Source organism: Fukomys damarensis, unplaced genomic scaffold (genome assembly GCF_012274545.1).
Source record: "Fukomys damarensis isolate Sample0158 unplaced genomic scaffold, DMR_v1.0_HiC HiC_scaffold_11, whole genome shotgun sequence".
Classification (NCBI taxonomy): domain Eukaryota; kingdom Metazoa; phylum Chordata; class Mammalia; order Rodentia; family Bathyergidae; genus Fukomys; species Fukomys damarensis.
This window is the reverse complement of record NW_022900923.1, coordinates 47,032,143-47,046,143: the sequence shown is the minus strand read 5'-3', so window position 1 is coordinate 47,046,143 and position 14,001 is coordinate 47,032,143. Positions and strand designations below refer to the sequence as shown.

The 14,001-nt window shown below is 51.0% G+C and overlaps 1 long non-coding RNA gene across 1 annotated transcript; it reads left to right on the top strand.

Annotated features, from left to right (window-relative positions):
- Positions 1-3,253: 3,253 nt before the first annotated feature.
- Positions 3,254-12,187, top strand: LOC104854584. Its single transcript, XR_778174.2, has 3 exons — positions 3,254-3,507; positions 9,160-9,324; positions 9,927-12,187. It is a non-coding gene; the product is annotated as an uncharacterized LOC104854584 (long non-coding RNA).
- Positions 12,188-14,001: the final 1,814 nt, after the last annotated feature.

Genomic DNA, 14,001 nt, shown 5'->3' with positions numbered 1-14,001 from the left:
GACGATGGTGGGTTTCAAGGACATTGCAACGCTTCAGGGGAAACCTGAAGGAACTCTTCAGCTTTGTTTGCTTTTCGTTACCTGCTTTCAGTTGTCTTTAAAAGTCAGGAATTCGGAAGGTCAGCTTCTAGGCCATCGATCCTGGTGCTCCCACCAGCTGTGCTGTAGCTGGCACCTCTGGGTGGGTTATGCTAGTGGTGCCTGGGTGACTGCCAGGGCTGGAGGCCACATTTGGTGAAACCCCTGGCTTCACCCAGGCCTGTAGCCAGTGTCTGATGGTGACCTTTTGACATCAGGCCAAAAGCTTCACCCCAATCTTGCTAACACTGCCCACTACAGGGCAGGTGTCTTGTAATGAGCCGTGACCTTTGATTACGCAGGTGCAGACCAAAGATAAGGTCACATCAGCCCCTGCAGACCCTCTGTTTATCCTTAAGAAATCTTCAGCCCTACCCTTGGGGACATGGATTTGGGACTTGGTGTTGCACCTCCATGTGTGGCCTCCTTACAAATAAATCTTCCTCTTTTGCAAATAATATAAGCAAAACCAAACTAAACAGACAGAAAAAGACCCAATATTAAATAATTACCCAAAGTGGTTTAAATGCTTATTGCTTCTGACTTGGTAATTAAACATGGAACTCACAGGAAGAAGTCAGCAATGCGATATTTCTATGACTGACGTGGTAATCTTAGTGGCATCTACTACCAGTCCCACAAAGCATCCTTCTGTACTCCAGACATTCTGGCTTGGCCAAAAATGCCATGTTTCATGTATCCTCATTCTTAGACAATGTTATGGCTGTGTCTAGACGTCCCCCAAAGTCCATAACTCAGAAGGTGGGGCTGACTCTGCAATGCATGATGCTGGGGTTAAGGGCAGGTGATTGCTAAACCTCCCGAGTGATCAGTTTGGCATCACCCTAATCCCTGCAGTCTGGACAGGATGAGAGGGGCAGAAAGACGCTGTTAAGGTCTCTTGTTGCTTTTGCTGCCATGCACTGCTGCCCTCTGCCATGTGCCACCCCGCCTTGGAGCAGCCGATCATGGACTGGACTTCCACAAACTGTGAGCTACATAACCTTTCCCCTTTAACTCTGGGTGTTGGGTATTTTGTCTCCGCAAGGAGAGAAAGCACAGCCAGGAGTAGCATTGGTGACGACCAAATCTGACTCTTTTGTGCATGTATGTTGGTATCTTTCAGGTCCAGTCTGAAAGAATTTGCTGTTGTTTGTTTGCTTACTTTGCTTTTGTTCCCACTGCTGGAGATTAAACTCAGAGCCTTCACACTGAGCTACATCCTCAGCATTTTTTTAAAAGTGTTATTTTTAATTTTGAGACAGAGTCTCATTAAATTCCTGAGTTCCTCATCCTGGGTTGGAACTTGAGATCCCCCTGCCTCAACCTCACAGAGTGCTAGGATTATGAGTATGCGCCACCATGCCTGGTTTGTTCTGTTTTGTTGGCTGGTGCTGAACATTTATGTAAGTAAGCATAATCCCTTTGTAGGTCTATTCATCAAAGTTACCAGAATAGGATTTTGAAAAAAATTAAAAACTGAGCATGGTGGCATACACTTATAATCCCAGCACCTGAGAGGATGAGGATTACCTTGAGTTCAAAGTCAGCCTGGACCACATAGCGAGACCCTGCCTCAAAAAAAAAGTTTGAGAGTTTGCTTAATTATGCTAGAATGTATGGTCCACAGAGTTGTAAAAATGGCCTTCAGAACTCTCATCTGGTTATTCAGGCAGCACTCCTCTCAGCAATCAGAGAAGGGTTTCGTAGATGTTTCTCCAGTCCATGTCCTGGAGTTGCCCAGGTGGCCTGGCCACACAGTCTCTGGCCAGCTGCAGAGGAGGAGGTCGGGCAGAGTGAGAGGGGAGTCAGGGCCGACAGAGTGAGGCTGGATGCAGACTCCCCACGGCCTCCAGAAAAGAGCCCACTGCACACACTCCAGGGTGGCCCTGTCTGACCACAGGAGAACACAGACTCCGGCCCACAGAACCGTGAGCTAACAAGTGAACACTGCTTTACGCCTAGAAGTTTGTTATATTTATCACATGGTAAGAGAAAGGAGCACGGAGGGCACAGCTGAGCATCGATACAGCTGGATCAAAATCCACCTTTGCGAACGAACGGGTAATCTGGGAACAGTGTGCAAATGAGCCGGACAGACACCACCCAGGAAGGCACAAATGAGGGTGTGAGAAACGTTCCATGCCTTTAGTCACTGAGGGAATGCAGATCAAAACTACATCAAGATTCCATCTATCATCGAGAAGACAAATGCTGGTCAGAGTGCAAGGGAAAAGGAGCCCTCGTACACAGCTGGTGGAGTTTAAGTCAGTACAGCCATCATGGAAAACAATGTTGAGGGACCTCGAAAGACTAAAACCAAACCTAGTACACGATCCTACTATGGGGTCCAGAAAAATGCAAATACACAGCATTCAGTGGAAAGGGGGTGTTCGGGAAGCAGTGGGGCGTGGGGAGAGGTGAGGCAGGGTCACAGGGAGCGTGGAGGTGACCAAGGTAAGCCTGGTTGTGTAACAACGTCATAATAGCACCTACTGTCATACAATTTACATGCACGAATTATAAGTTTTAAATCTGATTTTATGTGGCTGCGAAGGTAAAGCTCTCATCTCAGTCTCCTTTGACACATTTGCATAAAAGGAGAACTTTTTTATGTGGCCAGTGGTGTTTTTTAACGAAAACTGCAAATCTGAAACATCTAAGTCCTGTTTCTAAAAAACATCTGTGGCAAAGATTTAAGCTATTAGGCTAAACGCAAAACACCTGCGTCAGAGGTGGCACAGGGGGCATGTGTCTGTAGTCCCAGCACTCAGGAGGCTGGAGCAGGAGGGTCACAAGTTGGAGCTCAGCCTGCACAGCTTGGCAACTCAGTGAGACCTTCTCTCAAAACGAAAAAGGCCAGTGAAGGGTTTGGGTTCAATCCCCAGTAGTCACACACACACACACACACACACACACACACACACACACACACACACACACTAAGAATCCATAAGCCACGTCCAACATCACTGTAAAATATTTAGTGTCATTTTTATCTCATGTTATAAGGATAATCGTAACTGGCACTAAAAACCCCTGAAGGTTAAAGAACTTGCTAATGATGTTTCAGAAATGAGGGCTGCTGGCAGGCAGAGATGTGCTTCCCACCCTTAATAAATGAAGATGGATGTGATCTGCTATCGTTTAATAGGCCTGGAGTAAACTCCCTCTCGGCATCTGGCAGGCTTCTTCCTTGTTATTCATTAAATTTCTCCTCTGATTCATTCATCTCCAAAACCCTCAGAGGCACGGAAGCTCACCCTGAAGCCAACCAGAAGTCGAAGTTCTGAGCCAGAAGGTCTCGCTGGTCTGGGAACAGTCACTGTTCAGAAGAGAGGTGGCCCAGAGGGGGCCTGGCCCACGACACAGAGCAACCGTGTGGGTGGGGCTAGGACTTCATTTCCTAGAAGCTCAGCAGAAGCGCAAGTAAGTCTGCCTGTCGGGCTTTTGTCAGACGTGACCTGCTGACTGTATGGGGTATTTCTGACAAAATTAGGAAAAGCAGTTCTTGGTAAATTCCGGGTCCCTCAACAAAAATCACCCCAAGTGCTGCTTGCCTACTGTCAACTGCAGAATGAACTGACTGCTAATGCAGGCCGTCCCTGAGGCTCAGTGACAGCACTAAAATTGCAACCAGCACGTTGACTGCTCCATGAAAATGAAGTTAGCTTTTCCACAGAACAGACCAAGACACAGAAAGCTTCCGCCATGGGTTCAGGCCCTGAAATTATTTTCTTTCCCCCTTGGGATCCTGACTGTTTCATAACACTGTACATACAAGAACCATCAGGCGGAACTGTGCTTCTCAGTGTTACTAGTGGTTTGGCAGGCACCCCATGGTATCCACACTGTGCAGACCCATGGTGTGGCTGGGAACAGACAAGCCACCTGGAACCGGTGCCCACTGGATTCTCCCCTCTGCCCTGGCGTCTGGGCTGTGGCTGGGGCAGGAGCACCCCAGGGAGGCAGGGTGAGCTCTGCAGTCCTTGAGGCAGTTGCTACCAGGCTAGTCACAGGCGGGTCGGCCCTGCTCTCCTGGGTAAGGGACACAAGACAGGGAGTGGCCTCTGCTTTACCCAGAAGGGAAACGTGGAACAGACAACCTGCAGGGCCTTGTCCTGTTTTTGAGACAGCAGTGCTGCCCACTATGAAAAGTCAGGAACTTTCCTGTCCAGGGAGGGATGGGTGGATGAAGGAGACCTCAGAGTTGGTGGAAGATCCCTCCACAATAGGGGCAGAGGGGAAGGAGGGAGGGGAAAATGAAAATGTTAGCTCTCTAGACAGAACCGAAATCAGCTTTATTTCAGTATTTCAGAAAGCTCTGAGCCCAGGATTTTCAGTAAATTGATAGAACAAATAGATAACTGTTCCTCACCTTGGCCAGGTGTTTAGGTTGTTTCACCAGCAGAACCTAAAGCAGGTAGGAAGCTTGGTATTTGGAGGAAGAGTCCACTATTTATAGGCCATGTGGAAAATATAGGAAAATACTCCCATTTTAGAGTCTGTTCCTTCACCCATAAACAGAGCCAAGTAGCCTGCTTGAAAGGGCTGCTGGGAGATGGTGAGTGTGCCACCTTGAAAAATGCCATCTCTGACAGCTCCTGAAGCTTTTGTGGGTGTGGATACTGATAGGATAGAAGGAGTAGAACATACATACTGAGGCTAACTGGAAAGGGAAAACATCCTGGCCAAAGAGCAAGGCCCGTGCTCCCTGTGTCCAGATTTGAAAATAAACACTCTCAGCGGGAGCCGTAGATCTCTTCGTCTCTTTGTGCAGTGTGTGTAACGCAGCAGCTGCTACTGCTCTAATCACCAAATGCCAAATCCAAAACATTTCATTTAATATGTACGAGGCACTTTGGTGAATCAGCTATGTATTATTTTGTTGCTACCAGATATAAAACATGTATGAAGACTTGGAAAACACTTGTTGATGAGTTGAATAAATGACCCTTGAAATAACTTCATGAAGTTAAAATGGGAGCATGATCTTCCCTCTTCTGTAAATGCGGGAGCGAATGAACTACTCAGTCATGGCAGTGTCCAGGTGCCATGACCAGTGTTAGAAGTGGGACGGAAACCAGGCCCCATGGCTTCAGAACAGTGCATCGCTGTATTACACTGCTGTGCGTGAATGAGCACGCACACATCAGCCTGTTCGTGACAAAAACCCCTGACCTACACCTGTCTCTCCGTGAACCTGCACCATCAGGAAGGGCTCTCTGCATGCCATTAGCATTTGCTGGTTTATTTGTTGTTGTCATCTGTTTGTTTGTTTGTTTGCCATTACTGGGTACTGAGCTACATCCCCAGTCCCTTTTTATTTTGTATTTTTTTTTTTTTTGAGACAGGATCTCATTAAGTCACTAAGCCCAGGCTAGGCTTGAACTTGTGATCCTCCTGCCTCAGTCTCCCAGAGTGCTGGGCTTGCAAGTGAGCTCCACCCCTGGGGCTGTTTTCTGCTTTTCTGTTGTTATTGTTCTTGTTGTTTTGCTTCTACTGAGTTTAGCCAGACAGGAAAACAGACAAGAGTTCCAGGGGTATATATAAATACGACCGCTAATATCATCCCTACGGCCCATCTGGGTAAGTGTTTACTGCAGCAGTTCTACGGAATGTACAAAGATGAGTCCATCCATTTATATTGAGTCTTCAAGGGTCCCGGGTCTGGTGGGAGGTGCGAAACAAGTGTGTAGCTGCATACAATTTGAGGTGGAAAAGCATGAGTTCCACACAGAAGATGCAGGGAAGAGTTCTGAGAAGGGAGAGGCTGCACCTACCCGGGAAGGTGGGCACAGGCGTGGTAAACCAGATGCTGGCGTGGCAGGTGGGTAGGACCGGGATGTGAATTCACACAGGCTGTGATGCGGAGAAGGAGTAAGAAGGGAAGGTTTACCCAGGGCAGGCTGCGACAACCCGCAGAGTTCATCCCATTCGACAGCCAGGGAGCCAGACTGGAGGAACCGGCTGGTGGTGACACCCTAGACCCTCTGGGACTCGGGGTCCTCATCTTTAAAGGGGCTGAGGCTGAGGACCCGAACAGGGCTTCTGGGGATGGGCCTGGACTCAGGAAGTTAGCATGGGGACTGAGGAAGGGTGGCAAAGGGTGTCCTCCAAGAGGGCACCTGCAGGCCTGGTTATGGGGTGGACCGAGACCCAAAACAGACCCTGAAGCCAGAGAAGGAGCATGCGGTGGTGGTGCTGGAGGGACAGGAGACCCGGCCCAGGTCCAGAACTCAGTGCCTTCGAGACTCGGTCCTGCCTTTCTCTCACCCGATTTGCATTCTCTCCCTTTTGTTCTTTTTCTCTCTTTTCCTTTCTGGTCTTTTTCATCCTTTCCTTCTTTTTCTTTTCCCAAGAAAACTGAGTTAAAATATGCAGAAGCTTTCTTAAACTGAAAAGCTATAAAAAGATCCAGGACTATTATTAATATTCTGCCTCCTGGGGGACATCTGACAATGATGAAAGATGTTTGTGGCTGTCCCCAAGGGAAGGGGTGAGGCTGGCATCGAGTGGACACACACGACAGCCCCTCAGGACAGAGACTTGTCCCACCCAAGCGTCAAGAGCACCGAGCTCAGAGCCAGACTGCACGAAGGCCTGGAAACATCCAGGGATCTAAATTTTTACAGGGAGTTGTTTTTCAGATGCAAATATAATGACATCCATGTGCACTCACTGAGCCACAGACATTTCTGAGTACTTCACCTACACCTTTTTAGGTAGGCACGAAGAGAAGGTGACCAAGTCAGGAATCAAACCCAGAGATCACCCGGCCACAGCCTGCAACCCTTCTCTGGGTTCAGCAGCAAAGATGAGGCCCCCGAGGGTCCCCAGGCTGGCCTATTTGTTTTGTGGTTTTTCTGAAGAGGCCTGAGTCATGGCATGTCATTTACGCTTTCTCATTAAGGCTCACTTGTCCTGAGCTCCTCCATCTCACAGTGACGGCTAGGATATTCTTCTGTGACCACAGAACAGAGACGATTCCCTCTACAAAGCGAATTGGGGGTTACAGAATTCAATTTCACCCCAAGAGCAAGACAGTTAGCTGTGCCTCAGTTTCCTCATCTGTAGAATGGAAATAGTAACTATACTGCAGGACTTTTAAATGAGGGCTAGTGAGGAGTTACGGCGCTCTTCAACACACTGCCTGCACATGTGCTAGTCTGTGAGGACTTGTGTCCGGTCTGGGAGAAAGCAGGTGTCGTGACTGTGTCTACGTGTCCCCCCAAAGCCTCACGCGGTCTTCCTCAGAGGTGGCTGAGTCTGGAGCGTGTGATGCTGGGGTTAAGGGCCTGTGATTACCAAACCACTCCCTGTGCGTGATTGGTTGTTTTGGCGCTGCCCTAATCCCAGTCGGCATGGGATAAATGGGGCGGAAAGACGCTGCGAAGGCCCCTTGTTGCTTTTGCTGTCTTGTGCTGCCATGAACTGTTGCCCCTCTGCTGCCCTGCTGTAGGGCCAGCCGATTATGGACTGAAACCTCTACTAACTGAGCCAAATAAGCCTTCCCCCCTTTAACTTTGGGTGTCGAGTGTTTGTCTCTTCGATAACAGAAAAGCAACTCGGACAGAAGGATACCAATTAAGAGTGTGCATTCAAATTTACAGCAACCTGCCAGAGTAATTTTACATCTTAAATCTAGTAATAGTAATTAAGTTCAGTTTTCTGTTAAGTTTTCACTTTTCTAGTAACTGATCTTTGTTGAATTTTACAAAAGCATTTGTTTATGACTGATTGGAAATTTTAAAAGAATCCTGGTTCATCGTTGCAGAGAACTCGAGAAGCGCTGAGCTAACTGAGGTACACAGAGCACCTGAGACAGCACCTGCTTTGAGAGTGCTTTGTAAACGTCAGCCAACAACGGTGACGGCCTGGATCTAACGGGTTTTCTGTCACAAAGATGAGCGTTGTGAGATTCACCTTCTGTGTCATCTTCAGTTCACCTTCAATCCTATGAAATCGCTTTCCTCCAGGGGAGCCATCCAGGGAAGCGCCACTCCACTCCAGACACTCAATATTTTACCAGCCCGTGTCTGCCACTGTTCTCAGGGTGGGGAACCGGCACAGCTCGCAGCTTCGCCGCCTGTCACGCTGCTCTGCAGGGTGGGCCGTTCCCCACCCCAGCTGCTCAGGTAGCCTCCCTGGCCCTGGTGGGGACCCTGCTGACCCACGACCTCAGTGCTCCTCCCGGAGAGGGCCAGCACCCCTTCCGAAGAAACCACCGCCACACTGCGGCCCAGGAATCTGGATCAGCCCGTTTATTCCTTGTGTCCTTCAGCGAGGCTCAGGATGAACAAGACAAACTCCTGGGTAAAGGGGGACCCACGTGGATGGTACCACCTTTCTTAGGAGGTAGATACCGGGGCGGCCAAGGAAGGAGGACAGGCAGGCCGGCCCAGGCAGCAGCCTTGTATCTCCCTGACTGCCAGGTTCCCTGCCTCCCTCTGACCTACTCCAGGAAACCTACTTTCTCTTTCCTCTCTCGGACCACGAACATCAGACTGGGATACTCTTTCCTGAAATCCCACTAAGGCTCTTGAGACTTGCACGCTGCTCATTTTGGTGACAGAAAGCTCAGTGACACATCAGATTCAGCATGCAGGGGGCTGAGGCATCTTCCTAGAGATCAGGCCCCAGCCAGCACTGACCAGAACCGCTGTAGGACAGCGCGGTCACTGGGTCCTCTTCTAAGTCACTTCACCACTTCATCAATGTGTAATAAATCTCCTTGCCCCAGAGGAACGCAGCTCGATTTCTTTTGCAAAAATCTCATTAAAGCCTGTTTCAGCCTGTAATAATTTGTTAATAGATGGCCGTGCTATTTGGCTGCAATTGGGTTTTCTTTCATTTCTGCTCTGTGCTCGTAATTGTCGCCTGTCTCTGAGGCACTCTGGCTGTCACTGAAGTGTGACAGGCACTGCAGCCACTGCTAACGCTGGGGGGGCGGCTCAGTCTCCTCGCCTCCCTTTCACCTTCTGAAGCTGCTTCCTGTTCCGCAGGGAAGTGTGGCCGCCTTCCCTGCTGTGCTCCCTGCCTGGTGGTTTGCATTCAGGGCGTCTTGTTGTCTCTTTCTAGCTGCATCTGCACAAAACCACCAAAAGCAAACAAACAAACAAGGCTTCCAAGCACCCTTCCAATGGCAGCGGAGGCCCGTGACAGCTGTCTGAAGAAATCACATGAAACCACAGAGGTGGAAGTGGAGTACAAGCCGAGCCTGTAGAAATGGGATCAGCAAGCGAGGTGAGCACTCTTGAGTTCCTCCTGGATCATGGAAGACTCCAGTGGCCCTAAGCCCCCAAAAGAGGCAGGAAGTCCTTTCCCCAGCACCGAGTCCACTGGGCCACCAATGCCCTTTATAAAGCAGGGAGGGCTGGGGAGGAATAGGTTTATGTCTTCATTCGCTGGCTCCACCTGTCAATCGGTGCCTGCCACCAATCAGAATGCAAGCATGGCTGCCGAATTACAGGGTCCTGCTGCTCCAGTTATGGGAGCAACTTCCTTCTAATGGTTTGACAGGGAAAATGAGTTCTATAAATACTAATTAGTTCTAATGCCAATACTAATGACAACATCTGTAGTTAACGTGTACTAAGCCCTGAACATGTCCTAGGCATTAAGACCTAAGATCTTGTTTTAACCCCTTTACTTCTCATTAACAACTTTAGGGGACAGGCGTCTGTATTCCCATTTTTAAATGAGGAAACTAAAGGTGAACTGATGAGCTAGCAGTGGAAGCTATACGTGCTGACTCCAGAGTTCGCCTCCTCCTCTAGTTGAACTTTTCATATTATCTGTGCAATTGAATTAGAAACAGGAGTGACTTACTTATTCCATCCTGCCAGACCACCCTGACGCTCCTGGCTGGGAAGGCAGACCTACCCGCTGGAGAGGGAAGTGTGTGAGAAACGGGACTCGCTAACATCCGGGCCCACACAAGGGAGGCCCCAGGAACAGGAAAAGCAAAGGGTAAGTGGGAGGAGGCAGCTAGGTGGTTTCCAAGAAGAAAGGCTGGAGAGGTAAGAGAGACTCTTTGTAGGCTTCCCCAGAGGCCACATTGAGAAGTTCAGCTGCATGCTGAAAGCAGAGGTTCCAGTCAGGTTCTGGTGTGGAGGACAACAGTCATATCTGCCTCTTGCACTGCTTCTGTTTTCTCTTGCATAGAATACCTGAGACTGGGTCATTTGTAAAAGAAGTTGTGTTGGTCAGCTTCCTGTGATATCACAAAATGTCAGAGAATCAAACTTAGAAAAAGAGGAAAGGCTTAGTCCCACTCACAGTTTCAGTCCATGATCATCCGTCCCCTTGCCTTCCTGTCGTGGCACATCATGGTCGGAGCCAGTGTTTGCCGTCCTGGGAGACAGAAAGCAAGGCACTAGGAGGAGGCAGGGCTGATGTCCCCTGTCCTCTCTGAGGCCACGCCCCAGTGCCCCAGTTCCTCCCACTGGGCCCCACCCCTTAAAGGTCCACCACCTGCCAAGACTGCACGGGGTTCACCTTACACAGGGTTTTCTACATCTGTGACCTCCCAAATGACAAATACTGGTACTTCAGTTTGTTGAATTTGTCCTTGAGATAAATGGCAAAATTGGTTTCAGGTCCAGGTTTTCCCCCTTTTCCAGAATAGCCACGTGTCCCCTCTCCGCCTTGTGGGTGTCCTCAGAGCCTTCCTCTTGTCTTCTTCCTCCCACCCCATCATTCACAGACAGCATCAAGCTCTGCCGCTCATAGAGCTGACAGGGCCCCTGGGCGGGACCTCAGAGCTGAGCTGCTGAACGGTTCTCAGGGAGAACTAGGGGAGCCTGCCCTGGTCCCTGAATCAATAGGCAGCTGCTTCTCCAGCGACTTAGAAACTGTTCTCCTTCCCAGGGTAACTCTCAGGCAATGACAGTGGTCCCAGGTTGCTGCTTTAAAAAACAGCTGACAGGGCTGGGGATTTAGTTAAGTGGTTTTGCTGCCTGCCTCACAAGTGCAAGGACCGGAGTTTGATCCCCGGTACCAAAAACTAAATAAATAAATAAAAATAAAAACCAACTGATATTAGGTTGAAAGCTTGCACGGGCCCTCTGCAGACCACAGCTCCCCTCTTCCCTAAGGTCAGGCTCCACACAGGGACCCAAGAAAGGCAGCCACGGAGGACCCTGCTCCCTCCCACGCAAACACCAGGGTGGAGCCACTGGGCTCTAGGAATACAAACCCTTAGTTTGAGGTTGCTTGGGTGGAAATTTTTAACAAGCAGCTCCCTCAGCTCCCAAGCCACACAAAATGCGACTTTCGAAATATGTGTGTTGCCTGTGGCACTGCTTGGACAGGAGGCATCCTGCCCCCAGTGCGATTGGAGTCACCAGCCCGCTGGCTACGCTGCCAGGGTGCCCACCGCCTCTGCCCAGCGACAGAGCCCTGCCCAGTCCAGGAGACAGCGCTGCCACCCGCGCTGTCCCGGACATGCGGGGGCTCCCTGGAGATGCGGGGCCGCCCGCCCGGAGCAGAAGGCCCCTGAGCTTGCCCTGTCCCTGTCCCTGTCCGCCCTGTAACAGGGGCCTTCTGCAGGCAGAGTCCCCACAGCCTTCGGCCCTGCAGGACACAGGATGGCTACCTCACAGGGCAGCTGCCTAACTAAGCGCAAGAGAAAGGGGCTTTGAATTTTCATAAGAGAATCTTTACTAACCCTGAGTAATCCCTAGACTTTTCATGCTTTCATATGACTTGGGGAAAAAAGGAGGCCATAGAGGAAAGGTTTCCTGTGGGAGGTAAGCTGTGGGTTCCTGAGAACAGCGCGTTTCGGTGCTCTGCAATCCTGCCCAGGACTCGCTAAAGCAAGAATGGGGAAAGACAGAGGGCACCGGAGGCAGAGGCAAGCACAGGACAGCAGGTGAAGCTCCTGGAGCGGGAAGACTGGCAACAGGGAGGAAAGGAAGCGTGCAGAACGGGAGACGCAAAATCCACAGGAGAGGGAGGAAGGGACTCAACCTAGAGTAGGGTTTGGGGTGCTTTGGCAGCGGAAAGGTCCTCAGAGAGACTGCAGCCAGGAGGAGTTTATTTCCACCAGAGGGGAAGGAGGGAGAGAGGGGGAGAGAGAGAGAGAGAGAGAGGGAGAGACAGAGGAAGGCAGCAAAAAAGAAATACAGAACAAAAGCAAGGAGGAAAGGGTGAAAGAAGAAAAGAAAGAAAGCAAAAGGGAGAGAAAATAGAGATAGAGGGGGAAAGAAGGAAAGAGCAAAGAAAGAGGAGGGAGGTGACAGGGAGAAAAGGAGAGAGAAGGAGGGAGCGCCCTGCCACTGCTGCAGAACCCGGCAGGAGGAAGGAGGGCTGGGGATGCGGAGCACCAGGAAAAGCACCGACTGAGCCAAGTCCACCTTCCAGGGGCAGCAGCGACCGACCAGGGCCTGCCCCAGCAGGGACCAGCGCTGCTGGGGTTATCAGAACGGATCTCTGCAGATCCGATATGATTAGGGTCTGCATTCCTCCACGGAAGGCCGCAGTCGGATTTTCCACTGAAGCCAAACTAAAGTGGAGGGGGACCAGAAGCCAGGGAGTCAGGACCAATTTTGAGGTCTCAGAAAATAAGGAGACAAAACTTTTTTTAGGCTGCTAAAGAAGAGAAGTGGCCAGGTATTGTGGCACATATCTGTAAGCCCAGTACTTGGGGAGGCTGATGCAGGAGGATTGCCATGAGTTGGAGGTCAGCCTCAGCTTCATGGTGAGTTCAAGGCCACTGAACTACTTAGTGAGACCCTGTAGAAAGGGAGAGAGAGAGAGGAGAAATATAAGAAGGAGTTGACCGACCACTGGCTGCAGGAGACCCAGGAACCGATGTTCCAGCATCTGAGGGAAAAGACCTGTGCTCTGAGCGAGACTCCTAGAGTGGGATCTGCTCAAGAACTCAAAGGGACGGCACCGCTGGCCAGGATCACGGGGAGCGGAGAAGAGCCTGCGCTAATAGCCCCACCGCGAGGCGATCCTGCCTAGTCCTGCCCGCCACCCCACACACTGCCCACCAAGGGCCCTGCTTCCCCCTGGGGCCCGCCCTGGGATAGCGACAGGCTGGGCTGCCTCACCTCTAACCTGTGCGGTGAGGGGCGCTCAAAATCATTTACATTTGGGGTTTCTCAAATAACAAAAAACGTGTGGAGCTGTCCTCCACGTCTGCTCCACTTCCACGGCACTGAGTCCGGATCACACCTCGCTGCCTCCTCACAGCCGAGGAAAGCAAGGCTGAGAGCCACCGCTGGCCGGGGTCACAGGAAGGGTCACGGCCAGGATCACAAGCAAGACTGAGCACCATCGCTGGCTGGGTCACGGCCGGGATCACAGCCGCAGCCCCCAGCCAGGCACCTGTGTCCCGCCCACAGCCAGACGCCTCCTCGCCCTCGCGTTGTAGCTAAGGAAAGGTTCTTCAGCGCTGGCTTTGCTGCATTTACTTGGCCTGTGGGCCTGCGTGACCCCGGCGCCCGAGAGCAGAGTCTCCTCTGCGCCAAGCCGGCTGGCGGGCAGGGCCTGGCCTGTGCACGGTCAGCCCTGCAGCAGGAGAACCATAGCGGCCCTCCTCGCCCGGATACCAGGGATCGAACACGGGTCCTTGTGCTTGCAAGGCAGGCGACTGAACCACTGAGCTACATCCCGGGCCCTGGAAAGAGCTGTCTTTATGCAGCGACCTCACAGGGGTCTACAAAGGGTCCCCTGCGGAGCTGTGCGTTTCTCTGCAGTACTCGAGGAGGCTGGACACCATGTCCACAGGCTGAAAACTGAGAAATCGGGTCTCTTTTTTAAAGGCTAATTTCCACTTTAGGCCGTTTGATTTTGACATTTTCTGCATTCCCATCACGTTGCCAACGCTCAGATAGGTGACATCTGACACATCCAGACGCAGTCACTCTGCATCGCACACCTGAGCCCCCAACAGGTGGGGACTAGCCGTGA